Source organism: Aotus nancymaae, unplaced genomic scaffold (assembly GCF_030222135.1).
Source record: "Aotus nancymaae isolate 86718 unplaced genomic scaffold, 86718_ANA_hifiasm-v0.15.2.pri h1tg000011l, whole genome shotgun sequence".
NCBI lineage: Eukaryota > Metazoa > Chordata > Mammalia > Primates > Aotidae > Aotus > Aotus nancymaae.
The window spans coordinates 4,433,398-4,449,277 of NW_026988422.1; the positions used below are offsets into that span (position 1 = coordinate 4,433,398).

At 37.1% G+C, this 15,880-nt stretch overlaps 1 non-coding gene across 1 annotated transcript; it reads right to left on the reverse strand.

The window, feature by feature from the left end:
* Positions 1 to 505: 505 nt before the first annotated feature.
* LOC135274365 (U6 spliceosomal RNA) lies at positions 506 to 610 on the reverse strand. The gene has a single exon (XR_010342208.1). It is a non-coding gene; the product is annotated as a U6 spliceosomal RNA (small nuclear RNA).
* Positions 611 to 15,880: the final 15,270 nt, after the last annotated feature.

A 15,880-nucleotide genomic window follows, 5' to 3' on the forward strand; every position in this document is an offset into this window, starting at 1 on the left:
CTAATTCGGGAGGCTGAGACAGTCACCACTATTGGTGACTACTTTTTTTTTTTTTTTTTTTTTTTTTTTTTTTTTTTGAGACCAGGTCTCCCTCTGTTGCCCAGGCTGCAATACAGTGTTATGATCTTGGCTCAATGCACCCTTCACCTCCTGGGCTCAAGCAATTCTCCCACCTCTTCTTCCCGAGTAGCTGGGACTAGAGGTATGTGCCATCACGCCCAGCTAATTTTTGTATTTTTTGTAGAGATAGGGTGTCACCATGTTGCCCAGGCTGGACAATTTTTTTTTAAATAGAATGAATATAGAAATAAAGAAATGAAGCATTAAAATGTTTCATGTTTATAATATTTTAAATTATAATACACATTAGTTTTACTAAATTTTATGTAATACACATTTATAATCAGTAAGATAATTTTTAATACTTTGACAAAAAATTTTAAAGGTCATGGAATTAAATTTTTCCAATTATTATTTTTCTTTTTAATTTTTTATAAATAAAGAATATTTTATGGAATGCTTTATGAATTGGCCTGTCATCCTTGCACAGGGACCATGCTACTCTTCTCAGTATCCTTCCAATTTTAGTATATTGCTGCCAAAAGAAGCAAGCAGTGGTTTTCTTTTTTTTGAAAACAGCTTTATTGAGGTATCATTGACACACAATGGACCGCACATGTCTAACATGATGTCTAACATGTACAGTTCTGAGTTTCACCATAGGCAAGCACCTGTGACACCATCGTTCCAATCAAGGTAATAGACATATCCAGCAGCTCCCAAAGTTTCTCTCTGACCCTTTGTTTGTATGTTGGGCCTTTCTTTGATAAGAACACTTAACTTGAGATCTATCCTCTTGACAAAATTTGTGGTGCACAATCCTGTATTGTTAACTATAGACATTATGTTGCATAGCAGATCTTTAGAAGATATTTAGCACAACTGAAACTTGATAGCTGTTGAACAATTTCCCATTTCCTTCACATCTCAGGCCCTGAAAGTCACTATTATGTTCTAAGCTGCTATGATACTGACTATTACAGACACTTTATGTAAGTGGACTAATGTAGTATTTATCCTTTGGTGGCTGGCTTATTTCACTTGGCATAATGTCCTGGAGGTTCTTGACTGCTTTGGTGGCTTAAAAATCATGTAAAACTCTACTTGGGCGTCTTGACAATGAAGTTTCTTTTCCTTGAATGTCATATACACTGAAGCAATTCTTAATCACAAAAGTTCAGGACAAGCATAAATCCCATTATCGTAGTTTTTGGTCCTAAAGTAATAGATATATAGAGACTCTACTGTTGTTAGCCAATGTGTTAGAGATGAAAGAAAGAACAATACATGGGGTTTCCTGCAAGATTTTAATGGATATTTAATTTGACAAGGGCCACCAGATGGCCAAAACATTTTAGTGAGGTTAGTGAAGCATCATGCAAAAAATAAAATTAAAATATGACCTTATAACATTTAATGGCTTTTGCATGTATCAGAGTGCTACAAAAATTAACTGGAACAAATTATTTTTGGATAATAAGATTAGAGATTTTAAAACTGAAATTAAAACTAGAAGTTCAGAGTATGGAATTTTACATTTCTAATTATACTGTGAAGATTTTTACTCTTTATAGTTTTACAGAATAAGATAAAGGAGTGTAACATTTCATAAATTCAATACAAAATTCCAATGGATCCCATTAACAGTCCTTATTCTGATCTTAAAATATTTGGCTGACTAAAGCATCTAAGTAAGACTCGTTCCATCCCTACAAGACTACAAAATAAGTTTGCGGATCCTTGTTAATCATTTTTCATTTATTAACTCAACAGGCATGGTCTGATTGACCATACAAGAATATAGTTACTTCAAAAAGTATGTCCTTCAAAAGGGCAGCCTTCTGCTCCAAGCACAGTACAGAGGAATTGACTGGATATCCCCAACAAACGATACTGCTTGCTTAGGACTAGTCTAATCTTAAATATTCACGTTAATATTTATCCAAGGAGTAGGCAGGCTTTAGGGACAGCTTTTCCTCTCATTGCATTCTTTATCACTTCATGGGAACATCAACCAGAAAATGAAATCTTTTTTTTTTTTTTTTTTTTTTTTTTTTTTTTTTTTTTTTTTTTTTAAAACCTTTACCTCTGCCGCCAATTGCTTCTCCTGGAAGGTTGTACTTCAGGCATAATGCAATAGTTAGAGATCATAGGAGCCAGTCCTCCAATGTCCTATAAAATAGTTAAGTTTTCAAAGGAGTAAAAAAAATGCCCTGTTCTCCCTTCTTAAAATTGTGTTTGTCTGTGATCTGATACTACTTTTTGACTAGTAGACACATAAATGTCTATTATAACTTTATCAGCTTGAATTTGATTTGTTCAGAAATAATCTACCCTGCTCCTTAATTTTTTTTTTTTTTTTTTTAGGAAAAACACACAGCTGATTTTAAAACAGAGCCAATTACCTTTGATAGACTTTTTAGCAGGTTTGTAAAAGACAAAGCTGTAAAATAAATTGCCTCATTTGGTTACTTTGGTGTTCTTTCATAAGCAGTTTATCTAAAGTGATTTTGCTCAATATCAGGCATTCTATGGATATACTCCTGAGAGTTTATTTTGCCTGAGGCAGTTCTCTCTTTATAATTACCTCATTTTTTTTTTTAAAGCTTACTTTGCTTTATGGAGTAGAATCTTGGACACTTGACCTCCAATTTGCTTATGAATTGGGCTGTATTTAATACACATTTCTGTAGGGGACACTTGTCATTATTACAAGTGTTCCTTATTCTTAAGGATGGGATGGCCTTATACTTATATAGCTACCTCTATTAGACACCCTAGTTTCTACCGAATAATTTTACCTCACAATTGTGTTTTGTTATAAAAAACGTATGCTCGTGTGAGCACACAGAATACTTGCCCACTAGCTTTCTTTGCCAAAAGGAAAATGGAATTCTGACACTCATTTTTCAAAATATAATTCGAAGGAACGAATATTCAAGGAGGATTGCTTAAGGTCAAGCACTCCCTCTCCTTTTTACAGAAAACATAAATTATGTCCCTAGAAGAAGCTAAGGCAGCAGAAAACAGATCATTAGCACCCTTTGCACAATTGCTTCTTCTGAATTGCTTTTCTGAATTGGGCTCTGGTAGGATGCCATCATCCTATATTGAGAATTGAAGCTGTCATTATATTTACTATTTGGCTATTGTGGAAAATGCTGTTTATTTCATCATACAATGGTCATACAATATCAGGAGCCTTAAAAGAAATTGTCATCTGATCTTACCACCAAGATAAATTGTTCATATTCTGAGCAATTGCTTTCTTTTATCTGTTAAAACTGTAACTTACATAAATAACAATTATATCATCTGAGAAAGGATTGATTGATTTTTCTCCCCAAATATTTGTTATGTACCATGAACAAAGGGCAGTGAGGAGCTCTGGCGTTTTTCTGTGGGAAAATAACCTTGTTAATGATAGTTCCTTCTTATTAATTCCTTCCTATGTGGCAGCGATATTCTAAGCAAGTGCTCTGGTCTGAGTGTCTCTCCAAATTCATGTGTTGAAACTTAATCACCAATGTGATAGTGAAACAGGAGAATTCCTTGACCTCCCTCACTGGACATGCAACAGGGGTGTGGCTCTTCTCTTTGGTTGGTGCTCCTGCTCAAACCCCTTATGGGAGGGAGAACATGCAGGAGGAACAGGTGCAGGAGCTGGGGTGAGCACCCCTGGGCTCTGGCCCCACAGCAGCGTCTAGTGGTAGGAGCCTGCGACTCCCAGAGCCCAAGTAGGTGTGTGCTACAGTGTACTCTTTTAGCCTTGATGTCCATGGATAACTTAAGTCTTAACACCTCAGTGGACCCTCTGCCGTTTTGCAAAGGCAGAAGGCCAGTGTGACAGCTGTCTGTATCCTGAGCTCTTGTCCAGCATCCTGGGAAAATCAGGCCACACACATGGACTTGAAGGATGGTGAAGGCATGGGCTTTATTGGGTGGTGAGTTGGCTCTCAGTGAGATGGACTGGGAACTGGAAAGGGGATGGAGTGGTAAGATGATCTTCCCCTGGAGTTGGGCTGTCCAGCGGCCAATTCGCCAACGGTCCTCAGCTGAACTGCTCCCGACATTGCTACTTCTCTCTCATTTTCTGCCACTCTTCTGCTCTTCTATTCACCTGCTCGTCTTCTTCTGGAGCTGGGGGTTTGGGGTTTATATGGATACAGTATAGGTGGGCATGGTGGGCCAAAAGGCAACTTTTTAGGCCTGAAAACAGGAATGCCTGTTCCCATTTAGGGCTGCAGTTATTCATGCTTGAGGGTGGGGCCTTTGCTGGAGAACTGCCCTCTTCCCCCCAGTATTTCCCTGTCTCCTGTCTGTATCAATAGTACTAAGAAGTGGGGTCTTTAGGATGTGATTAAGTCATGAGGGAGGAGCCCTCCTGAATAGGATTAGTGACCTTATAAAAGACTTTGAGCGGTTGAGTTCACCCCTTTCATCCTTTTTCCTGTGCGAGGGCATGTTACTGGTTCTCTCCGGAGGACCCAGCTGCACTGCGCCTTCTTGGAAGGGCCGCCTCAAGCCTCCACTTCCCGCATCCCTCTGCAGTACTCCTTGGCTGCCTCAGCTGTGGCCCAGCTGGGCCCAGCTATGGCTCAGACCTCTGTTCCAGAGAGGATTGTAGAAAACCTTGGCATGTCCTGGTAACTCTGCAGGAACAGAGTGTACAAGCCATGGAAGCATGGCTACATCCACCCCGATTATTCCAGATGATGTCCCAGATAGCCTCCAGGTCTAGGCGTAGAGTTGCTATAGAACAGGCCACCACAGAGAGCCCTTTCTAGGACAGTACTTAGTGGAGCCATGGGGCAGGACAACTTGTAAGACCCTAGGCCTGTAGAGCCGCCAGTGTGTAGTGTAACACCAGCCCAGGACGGCCACAGGCACTCAACTCCCACTCCTGAAGAGTGGCTGTGTGAGCCGTACCCACAGTAAAGCTGTGAAGGTGGGCCCCCCAAAGCCATGGGGACCCGACTCATGCCCCAGTGTGTATAGAAAGCCAGACATGGAAGATTATTCTCAAGCTTAAAGATTGGTTGTTGTTTGACTTGTGATGTGGACTTACTTGGGATCTGTTACCTCTTTTCTGTTGTCTATTTCTCCCTTTTATAATGAGAATACCTATTCTGTGCCTGTCCCACAATTGCATTTTCAAATTACATAACTTGTTTGATTTCACAAGCTCACAGCAGGAGGAGAATTTATCTCAGGATGAAGTATACCCTGAATTTCACCCATATTTGATTTAGATGACACTCAGAACTATAGGTTTTGAGTTTATGCTGGAACAAGTTAAGACTATGGGGGCTATTGAGATGGCTTGAATGTATTTTGAATGCAAGAAGAACCAGGGATGAAATGCTATGGTTTGACTGTCTTCCAGAATTCATGGCTTGAAATTTAACTGCCAATGTGATAGTGTTAAGAGGTGGGGCTTTTAGGAGTTGATAAGGTCATGGGTGCTGAGCCCTCATGGATGGGATTAATCACTTATAAAAGGTCTGGAGAGAATGGGATAGCTCCTTTTTGCCCTGTTGTCCTCTCTGCTATGTAACGGCAGAGCTTTCTCTCCTCTGGAGTATACAACCACAATATGCCACTTTGGAAGTAGAGAATAGCCTTCACCAGACACTGAACCTGCTTGATCTTGAACTTCCCAGACTCCAGAACTATGATAAATACATTTCTATTGTTGATAAATTACCAAATACATGGTATTTTCTTATAAAAGCCTAAACTGACCAAATCAGCTGGTTAATGTATTAACTCTTTACTCCTATTAGCTCCATTTTACAGATGAGAAAGCCGAGATACTGGGAGACTTTAGGAGATTTAAGAAACTTGTTAAAAGACAGACAGCTAGTAAGTATGAGTTATCATTCAAGCTCACACACAATCTAGTTTGATCATACATCGTATTGCCCTCAATTAAAAGACATTTATTTGGTATCCTATTTCATCTTATCTCATCACACCCATAGAATTTGGAGCTATAAACAGAGGCTTTATAAATCAGTTATTAAATGCTATTTTCCAAAGTGGATCACATAGTAGAGAATCAGTAAATATCAATGTACTTAGAGATTGTTAAGGCTCAGTGCAGAGGTGTTTATATATATATATAATCTAAGAGTTTCTTAAGTTATGTTACTATAAACAAATGGACATCGAAAACCAAGTATGTTATAGTCATAAGTTATATAGAGGCAGAGGATAGGTTAGATTCTATTGACTGATTTAGGAAAAAGAAAATAAATAGAAAACAGCTATCACAACCAGTTCTTCAGAGGGGTGTCTCTTGATTGACATGTTGTTTGTGAAGGGATTTCTTCTATATTTAAGAGAAAACGAATAGTACTTTACTCACAATAAGTGCTTGAAATGTTTTAGTTAACTAAAGAATACAGGATAAGAGGTCAGAAATTGATTTTCCTTGTAAAAGATACATCTTTGCTACAGTAAAGTTTATCTTCTATATTTTGACCTTTCAGATAGTTTAGTCTTGAATGTATTCATTATATTTCTCAGAAAAGTTTACAGTATATGCCATAGGACTTTGGTTGTTTGGCAATTGTACACATTGTACAGCTCTCATCCATCATAAATATTGTGACGGACTTAATTTTTTAGGAAGAAATGCGAAAAGTTATTGTTTTATTTTCCCACTCTCTGAGTTTAAAAAGGTTGAGTTTGAGGCTAAGATAACAGCAGAAATTTGATATATGAACTTGTACAAATTTTAAGCTTGTATTTCTGTGAAAAACAAAAGATCACTAGTAGCAAAAGACTAGCAGCTGATAGTGCTCAACCAAAATGTATCAGAAGTTGCAGACTCCTACATTCTGGCTTTTTAGAGGAAGCCTCTGACTAATTTAAACATGTTCAAAGCTGAGAGCTGGCTGAGCTCTTATACAATCCAGATTTCTATTCAGTGTGTGTCTGTGAGAAATCTTTTCCAAACAATATGGAACAATCAGAGTGGGAAGGAGTTTTGCTCCCTAGAATCATTTCTAAAAGTTAATTTCAGAAGTACATATAAAACCATTATTCTCCCACAGAGTTCAAACCTATGGATCTCAGAACTTAGAAAATCAATAACAGCCTTTCTTTTCTTTCTATACATTTATTAAGTAAAGAGAAAAAATATTCTTTGTGAGAAAATATTAATATATCATTAATTTCATTTAACAAGTATTTTCTAAATATCTATGCCAGGGATTGTTCTAGGATCTTGAGATATATTAGTTAGCAGAACAGATGAAGACTCTGCCCTCATGATGCTTACCTACCACATTAACTAGGTTAATTAACAATTTGTGATAATATGACTGTGAACTAGACTCAAGAGTATCATGGAGAATGTGTTGTTCATGCAAAATAATTATATAAAGAAAATTCACAGAATGATTTGTTTTTTTGAGATGGAGTTTTGCTCTTGTTACCCAGGCTGGAGTGCAATGGTGCAATCTCGGCTTACCGCAACCTCCACCTCTTGGGTTCAAGCAATTCTCCTACCTCAGCCTCCCGAGTAGCCGGGACAACAGGTGTGAGCCACCATGCCCAGCTAATTTTTGTATTTTTAGGAGAGACGGAGTTTCACCATGTTGACCAGGATGATCTCGATCTCTTGACCTCGTGATCCACCTGCCTTGGCCTCCCAAAGTGCTGGGATTATAGGTGTGAGCCACCGTGCCTGGCTGGTGATGTCTAATTTTCTAAGAATAAAATAATGTGAGCTGATATTTACGTTTTCATTTGCTGTTAATAGTGGTGTACAGTAATTCATTTTCTAAATGTAGCTCTTGAATTCCGTTTCTACACTTAAAGTTTATGGAACTATTAGCACTTCTTTTTTTTTTTTTGTCATGTTCTCTCTGAGTCTTTTCTTTTGTCCTCCTCCTGGTACTCAATTATTATATACATCTCTCTCACTTCTAATCTTGCCTCTTATTTACTTGGTTAATAGTTATAATTTTTCAGTACTCATCTCAGTCACGAGTTCTTCCAGAAAACCTCCTAGTCCTCAGTATACTGCATCACATGATAGCTACTTGTAATTCTACTAATAAATAGTGTGAGAAACCATATTTAACTTTGTATTATTAGTGTTAAACACAACACCTGCCACATGGTTATACTCAGGAGATATGTGTTGAAGATTGACTTTGACTGACTAATAGAATGATTGACATCTGGTATTGTGATCCCAACACAATTTGAACTGTGCTCTTTTTAGCCTTTTTTCTGTATGTCCATATATAACAAATTGATCCATTTGAACCAAACTCATGTGCTTACAGTTCATTGAACGTGGCTTTTGTATCTTTGTCCATGCCATTTCTAGAGTATATCCAACAGGATTCTACCCACATGTCAAATCTCAAATTTAATATTCCCCTTATTCTATGAAGTCATCTCTGATTCTTTGAATTTATGTAATGCTTAGTATACATGGTATTACATGTGAACAATGAAAACAAATGCCAATTAAAGTGAAAATAAAATTTATTGGCTATTTATATATTTTTATGGGAAGGCCATTAAAGCTGTCAAAAAAAAAAGCCTTTATTTGCAAACATTTTGGTAGTTAGTATCGTTTATCTAAAATTATAAATGCTAACAAAGGATTTTAAAAAGACTGCTAGTTGTGGGGGCTTTAAGCCACAGTTATTATAGAAAATAGCAAAGGGAAGTGCAAGATAAGGCTCATTTTTTTATCTCACTCATAATATACGTTATTATGAGAGGCTTATATGATGCCTACGATATAATTGGTGAAATACTATGTTTTAAAGTAAGTTGGCTATGGATTTATTTGTATAATATTAGTAAGCCTGCCTCATAATGTAAATTGGCAATATTATTATGCAACAATTTTAGGAATGAGTCAGAGTTGACAGTGGATTTTAAACCAGTTTAGGGATTTTTAACCCCTAGTTGAGGCATGATATATATAAGTTTAATAATTTCTCAGTATAGCTTTAAGTATTTAAATATTCTTTGAATTGGACTAATTTTGATACTTGAAAGCAAACAGTACCTGGCATTAGCTCTATTTCAATATTGAGAATGATCAATTTTTCTCTAAACTAAATATTGTATGACTATCACTGCTGGAGTTGATATAGGTGACTATTCCATATATTTTTAAGGTAGGCAAGTGCCATAATGTATCTAAGGACCTCAGGAACAGTAGTCAGTATCCCCTCTATCTCTTTTCTCTTTCTTTTCATGGTGCTTCAACACCTTTAGACGCTAAGCTACATAAAGCAGAAGGTGTCAGCTGTGGTTCCTGCGCTCAAACCTCATGGCTTTATGATTAAGTGATCTGCCCAGAGATTTTATTTATTTTTTTGCAAATGCAAAACTCAAACAAAACAAACGTAACAAATATTGAAACAAAATAAACTTTCAAAAATGACTCTGATTGGATCAGCTTAAGGAAGTGTTCACCAATCTGACTAATGCCGTAGGCTTGGGGATAGTGTAATTATGATGAGGTCAGCATGGGATATGTAGGAACTTCTTGCCTGGATCATAGAAAAACATAATAATTGGAAGCCACCACTGGAGCCACATACTTTTGTTACAAAAGAAAAAGCCTTTTCTCAAAGGAAACTGTTTCTTTCTTTAAAAAGTAAGTGGAATACTGAGAAGAACAAAGACTTTATGTGCTATTTTAAGTGAAGGGGCTCCGGCTCTTTAATTCTGCATGACGAGTTTCTGTAAGGCAGTGTTTGGTTAGGGGGAGGAAATTAGTGGGTAGATCACCTAGTAGGAGGAGTTTGCAAGAGCTAGAGGTCAGGTAGCAGCAAAATGGATCAGAATCAGTTCTGTATCCACAGCAGGTTTGGAAAATTGAGTTGGAAATGTAGTTATATGTACTGACAAGATAAGGGTATTCATATTGATGTTGTAGGTGATGAATTGCTGGTAGTGGAGTGTTACAACTCAGGATCTCCCAGTTTTATCCCTGACCTGATACCTGGGGGACTGACATCTGGACCCCACTAACTTGAGAATAGATGATAGACGTTTTTCCTGATTTGGATCAGCTTTGGTGGATTCCCTCAGTAATTCCATCTGTGGGAGGCTGAGTAATGTATACATTCTTAACCTTCTTTCTGAGGTCTAAGTTAGCCACCTAAATTTGAGAGATCGGGGTAAACAATGAAAACATTCGTGGCTATTAAAATACTAGTCATCCTTTGCTGCTTGCATGTGGCAAAGATTTGGGAGACAGGCCTGCATTTAACATGAAGAAAGGAAAGAAAAAGTCGATGGCTAGATGAAAGATAAAGAATAAAGACTACAGGATAATAGTCATTCATAGAAAACTTATTTTAAGGAAAAAACTTATGATCAGAAGAGTAGAAAAATCAGGAAAAAGCATTACAATGACATTTAAAATTATTTGGCTGGGTGTGGTGGAATATGCCTTTAATCCTAGCACTTTGGGAGGCCAAGGTGGGTGGATTGCTTGAGTTCAGTTTAGATGAGCCTAGGCCACATGGCAAAACCCTGCCTCTACAAAAAAATATGAAAACTAGCCAGTTGTGGTAGCACGTTTGTGGTCCCAGCTCCTCGGGAGGCTGAAGTGGGAGAATTGCTTGAGCCCAGGTTATTGAGGCTATAGTAAGTAGAGATCATGCCACTGTACTCCAGCCTGGGCAACAGAATGAGGCCCTGTCAAAAAAATGATAATAGTTATTATTATTTACTTTGTTTCCCTGTCTAGACCCTAGACTTTGATATTCATGGTCTCCCAGATTATTGGGAGGTGTCCCAGTAAAAAGTAGGAAAACTAGTCAGGTAACTTTGGGACCACCTGTTTGTAGAGCTGATTTAAAATTATTTTTAGTATTTTCCAATGAGCCAATGAAGAAGAATTTTCAAAATTGAAACATATTAGCTGTTTTCCAGCTTTTACCTAAGGCTGATACATTTCTTCAATATATACTTATAGAGTTAATGAAATATATATTTGCAAGACACCACATTAATAAGAAAGAGTGATTGGGAAAAGTGTCACCTGTATTTTGTTAATTTGCTGCAGGCTCACTCTTTCTACAGCTGGCACATATTTTTAATCTTTTTATTTGGCAGGATAGAAGTATTTGTGATGGAGAAACCAGCAGCAGTTCTTTTTCTTCATAAAGGAAGGGATGTTGAAAATCTGAGTAATTACAGCCCCATTTCAATTTTACTCACAGCAGTTAAATTATTTAAATGTCTCTTCCGCAGTCAAAATGAATGTTTTTTAGTTTACAGATATATTATTACTATTAGAACAATTTTCTTTCCATTATCTTAGCTTCACAATTCTGTATTATTAAAAATGAGAAATAACCTGCACAAACTGAGTCTAAATTAGGGTGCTGGGGTGAAATTATATTTGTTGATTTGCCCAGTTTCTTTGAGTAGGGAGGCTGCACTATATTTACATAGCCAAGTTATGTTCTCTTATATAGAGATATTGTGGGGTTGGTACCAGACCACCACAGTAAAGTGAGTCACATAATTTTTTTCTGTTTGTTTCCCAGTGCACATGAAAGTTGTGTTTATATTATACCGTAGTCTAGTAAGTGGGCAATAGCATTATGTCTAAAAATACCAATGTACATACCTTAATTTAAAATATTGCTAAAAAATGCTAACTATCATCTTAACCTTCAGCAAGTCATAATCTTTTTGCTGGTAGAGGGTCTTGCCTCAATGTCTGTGGGTGCTGAGTGATCGGCGTGGTGGTTGCTGAAGCTTAGAGTGGCTGTGGCAATTTCTTGAAAGATAACACTGAAGTTTGTGATCTCTACTGGCTCTTCCTTTCATGAAATAATTCTCTGTAGCATGTGATGCTGTTTGATAGCATGTTACCCACAGTAGAACATCTTTCAAAATTGGAGTCAGTCATTTGTAACCCTGCTGCTGCTTTATCAACTCAGTTTACACAATATTCTAAATCTTTTCTTGTCATCTTCACAGTGTTTATAGCATCTTCACCAGGTGTAAGATTCTATCTCCAGCAACCACTCTCTTTGCTCATTAAGAAGCAACTCCTGATTCATTGAAGTTTTGTCATGGGATTGCAGCAATTCAGTCACATCTTCAGGCTCCACTTCTAATTCTAGTTTTCTTGTAATTTTTACCATATCTGCAGTTACTTCTTCCGCTGAAGTCTTGGACGCCTCAACATCACCCAGGAGGGTTGGAATCAGCTTCTTCCAAACTCCTGTTAATGTTGATATTTTGACTTGCTCCCATGAATCACACATGTTCTTAATGGCATCCAGAGTGGTGAATTCTTTCTAGAAGGTTTTCAGTTGACTTTGTCCACAGCTATTAGCAGAATCACCATCTATGGCAGGTATACCCTTATAAAATGTATTTCTTAAATAATAAACTCGAGAGTCAAAATTACCTCTTGACCCATGGGCTACAGAATGAATGCTGTGTTAGCAGGCATAAAGAACTATTAATCTCCTTGCCTACTCCAATGCACCTCTTGAGTAACCAGGTGCATTGTCAATGAGTAGTAATAGTTTGAAAGGAATCTTTTTTTGCTGAGCACCAGGTCTTGGGAGTGGGCTTAAAATATTCTGTAAAGCATGTGTAAACAGATGTGTTGTCGTTCAGCCTGTGTTGTTTTATTTGTAGAGCAAAGGAAGAGAAGATTTCTTATAATTCTTGAGGACTCTAGGATTTTTGGAAAGGCAAATGTGCAATGACTTCAACCTAAAATAACCAGGTGTCAACCCCCAAAAAGAAAGTCAGGCTGTCCTTTGAAGCTTTTAAGGCAGACATTGGCTTCTTTGCCCCAGCTCTGAAAGTCCTAAATGGCATTTTCTTTCAATTGAATGTTTTGCTTACATTGAAAATCTGCTGTGTAGTAGCCAATTTCAGCATTTAATCTTAGACTTTCTGGGAAACTTGCTGCAACTTCTACATCAGCACGAGCTGCTTCACCTTGTATTTTTAGTTATAGAGATGGTTTCTTTCCTTAAGCCTCATGAATTAACCCCTGCCGACTTCACATTTTTCTTGTGTATTTTTTTTAACCTCTTTGAGCCTTCATAGAACTGAGGAGAGTTATGATCTTTCTCTGGATTAGGTTTTGGCTTAAGGGAATACTGTGGCTGGTTTGATCTTCTATCCAGATACTAAAACTGTCTTTATATCAGCATTAAGGCTGTTCTGCTTTCTTCTTTGTCTGTTTACTGGAGTAGCACTTTTAATTTCCTTTAAAAACTTTTTGTTTGCTTTCATAACTTGGCTGTTTGGTGCAAGAGGCATAACTTTTGGTCTCTCTTGACTTGTGACATGCCTTTCTTACTGAGCCCGGTCATTTCTAGCTTTTCATTTAAAGCGAGACACTTGTGACTCTTCCTTTCACTTAAACACTTAGATGCCATTGTAGCACTATTAAATAATGGCCTACTTTCTCTCTTTTTAAAATAATAATACTTTTTCATCTCATCTTTTTGCAAGTTACACAAAATTACAACACATTTAAGCAATCCCTTATAACAAAATAATTACATACCCTTTAGACTGTAATATTTAATACATTGTAAACTTGCATCCTATGGGAATTCTCTCCTTCCTTGAATTCTTTATATTATTTCCTCTTTCTCAGTCTTTTTTTTTTTTCCCCATCATTTTAATTTTAAATTCTAGGGCACATGTGCAGGATGTGGAGGTTTGTTACACAGGTAAAAGTGTGCCATGTTGGTTTGATGCATAGATCAACCCATCACCTAGGTGTTAAGCCCAGCATGCATTAGCTATTCTTCCTGATGCTCTCCCTCACCCTGTCCCCCCATAGGCCCCAGTGTGTGTAGTTTCTCACCATGTGTCCATGTGTTATCATCATTCAGCTCCCACTTAAAAGTGAGAACATGCGGTGTTTGGTCTTCTGTTCCTGAGTTAGCTTGCTGAGGATAATGGCTTCCAGCTCTATCCTTGACCCTGCAAAAGACATTATCTCATTCATTTTTATGGCTGGATAGTATTCCATGGTGTATAGTACCATATTTTCTTTATCCGGTGTATCACTGAAGGGCATTTGGGTTGATTCCATGCCTTTCCTGTTGTGAATAGTGCTGCAGTGAACATACATGTACATGTATCTTTATATGTGTTTATATTCCTTTGGGTATATACTCTGTAATAGGATTGCTGGGCCAAATGGTATTTCTGCTTCTAGCTCTTTGAGGAATCACCACACTGTCTTCCACAATGGTTAAACTAATTGACATTCCTACCAATAGTGTAAAAGCATTCCTTTTTCTCTGCACCTTTGCTAGCGTCTGTTGTTTCTTGACATTTAGTACTTGCCATTCTGACTGGTGAGAGGTGATATCTCATTGTCACTTTGATTTGCATTTCTCTAATGATCAGTGTTGTTGAGCTTTTTCCGTATGTTTGCTGGCTGCATGAATGTCTTCTTTTGAGAAGTGTCTGTTCATGTCCTTTGCCCACTTTTCAGTTTGCTTGTAAATTTGTTTAAGTTGCTTGTAGATTCTGGATATTAGACCTTTGTCAGATGGATGGATTGCAAAAATTCTCTCCCATTCTGTAGGTTGTTTGTTCATTCTGATTGTAGTTTATTTTGCTGTAGTTTCTTAAGCTCCTTAGTTTAAATAGAGCCCATTGGCCAAGTTTTGTTTTTGTTCCAGTTGCTTTTGGCATTTTCATCCTGAGATCTTTGCCCATGTCTGTGTCCTAAATGGTATTATAATGGTCTAATTTCAATATCGTTGTGTTACAGGAAATACAGAGGCCCTAGGAGAAGGAAAGAAATAGGGAAAAGACCATTCAGTGAGCAGCGAGAATGCACACAGCACTCATTAAGTTTGCTATCTTAGAAGGGGGAGGTTTGCTGTGCCCCAAAACAATTACAATAGCATTAATAACATCAAAGATCACTGATCATGTATCAGTATAACAGATCTAATAATAAAACGTTTGAAATCTTTCAAGACTTACCACAATGTGACACAGAAACATGAGTGAGCACATACTGTTGATAAATGATGTTAAAGGTTTGCTTGAGGCAAAGTTGCTACAAACCTTCAAAATCTTTAATTTGTTTTTTTAAAAAAAGCAGTATCTGCAAAATGTACCGCAATACAATGAGGTACATCTACATTTATTTTGACCTTAAGCAAGAACATTATATTTGAGGTCAAAAATAAAACCTGTTGAGTGCATTATAGCTTCTGCATCAAGAGATTTAATGCTACCTAGTTTTATGTTGGGATTTAGCATATGATAATTTTACTGATTTTGTCATGAGCTTGTTTTCCTGGGGCTGCTGATATTGGAAAGAAACATGAAGAAGTGTTCCCCGCAGTTTACCTATATAACACACCTGCACATGTACCCCTCAGCCTAATGTAAAAGTTTAGAATAAAGAGTGGTTCCCATTTTTAATCCCATTATTTTTGGTGAACTCAATTATTAAACAATAATAATGTTAATTCAGATTTTTCGAATTGTTTAATATTTTGGAAAATGAGATTTTAGTAAGTTTAACTTATGCAGAGGGTATTAGGATGAAATTTTTTATAGATTGTTGTTAGGTCCACAGGTTTTCAGTTCTCATTCATTGGTCATGATAAATTATCCTGTCTGTCTCCATGATTCAGAGAAGGCAGCTTTCTTATGACACTTACTGTCTATATAGAACATTAGAATAAGATGACAAGGCAACCAGAAATTTTAGTTTATGTGTTCATTGTATAATTTAACTATTTTGTAAATTTAAGCTAAAAAAAAAAGCTATACAAAGTGATTTAAAATTTTCCTCTATTTGACA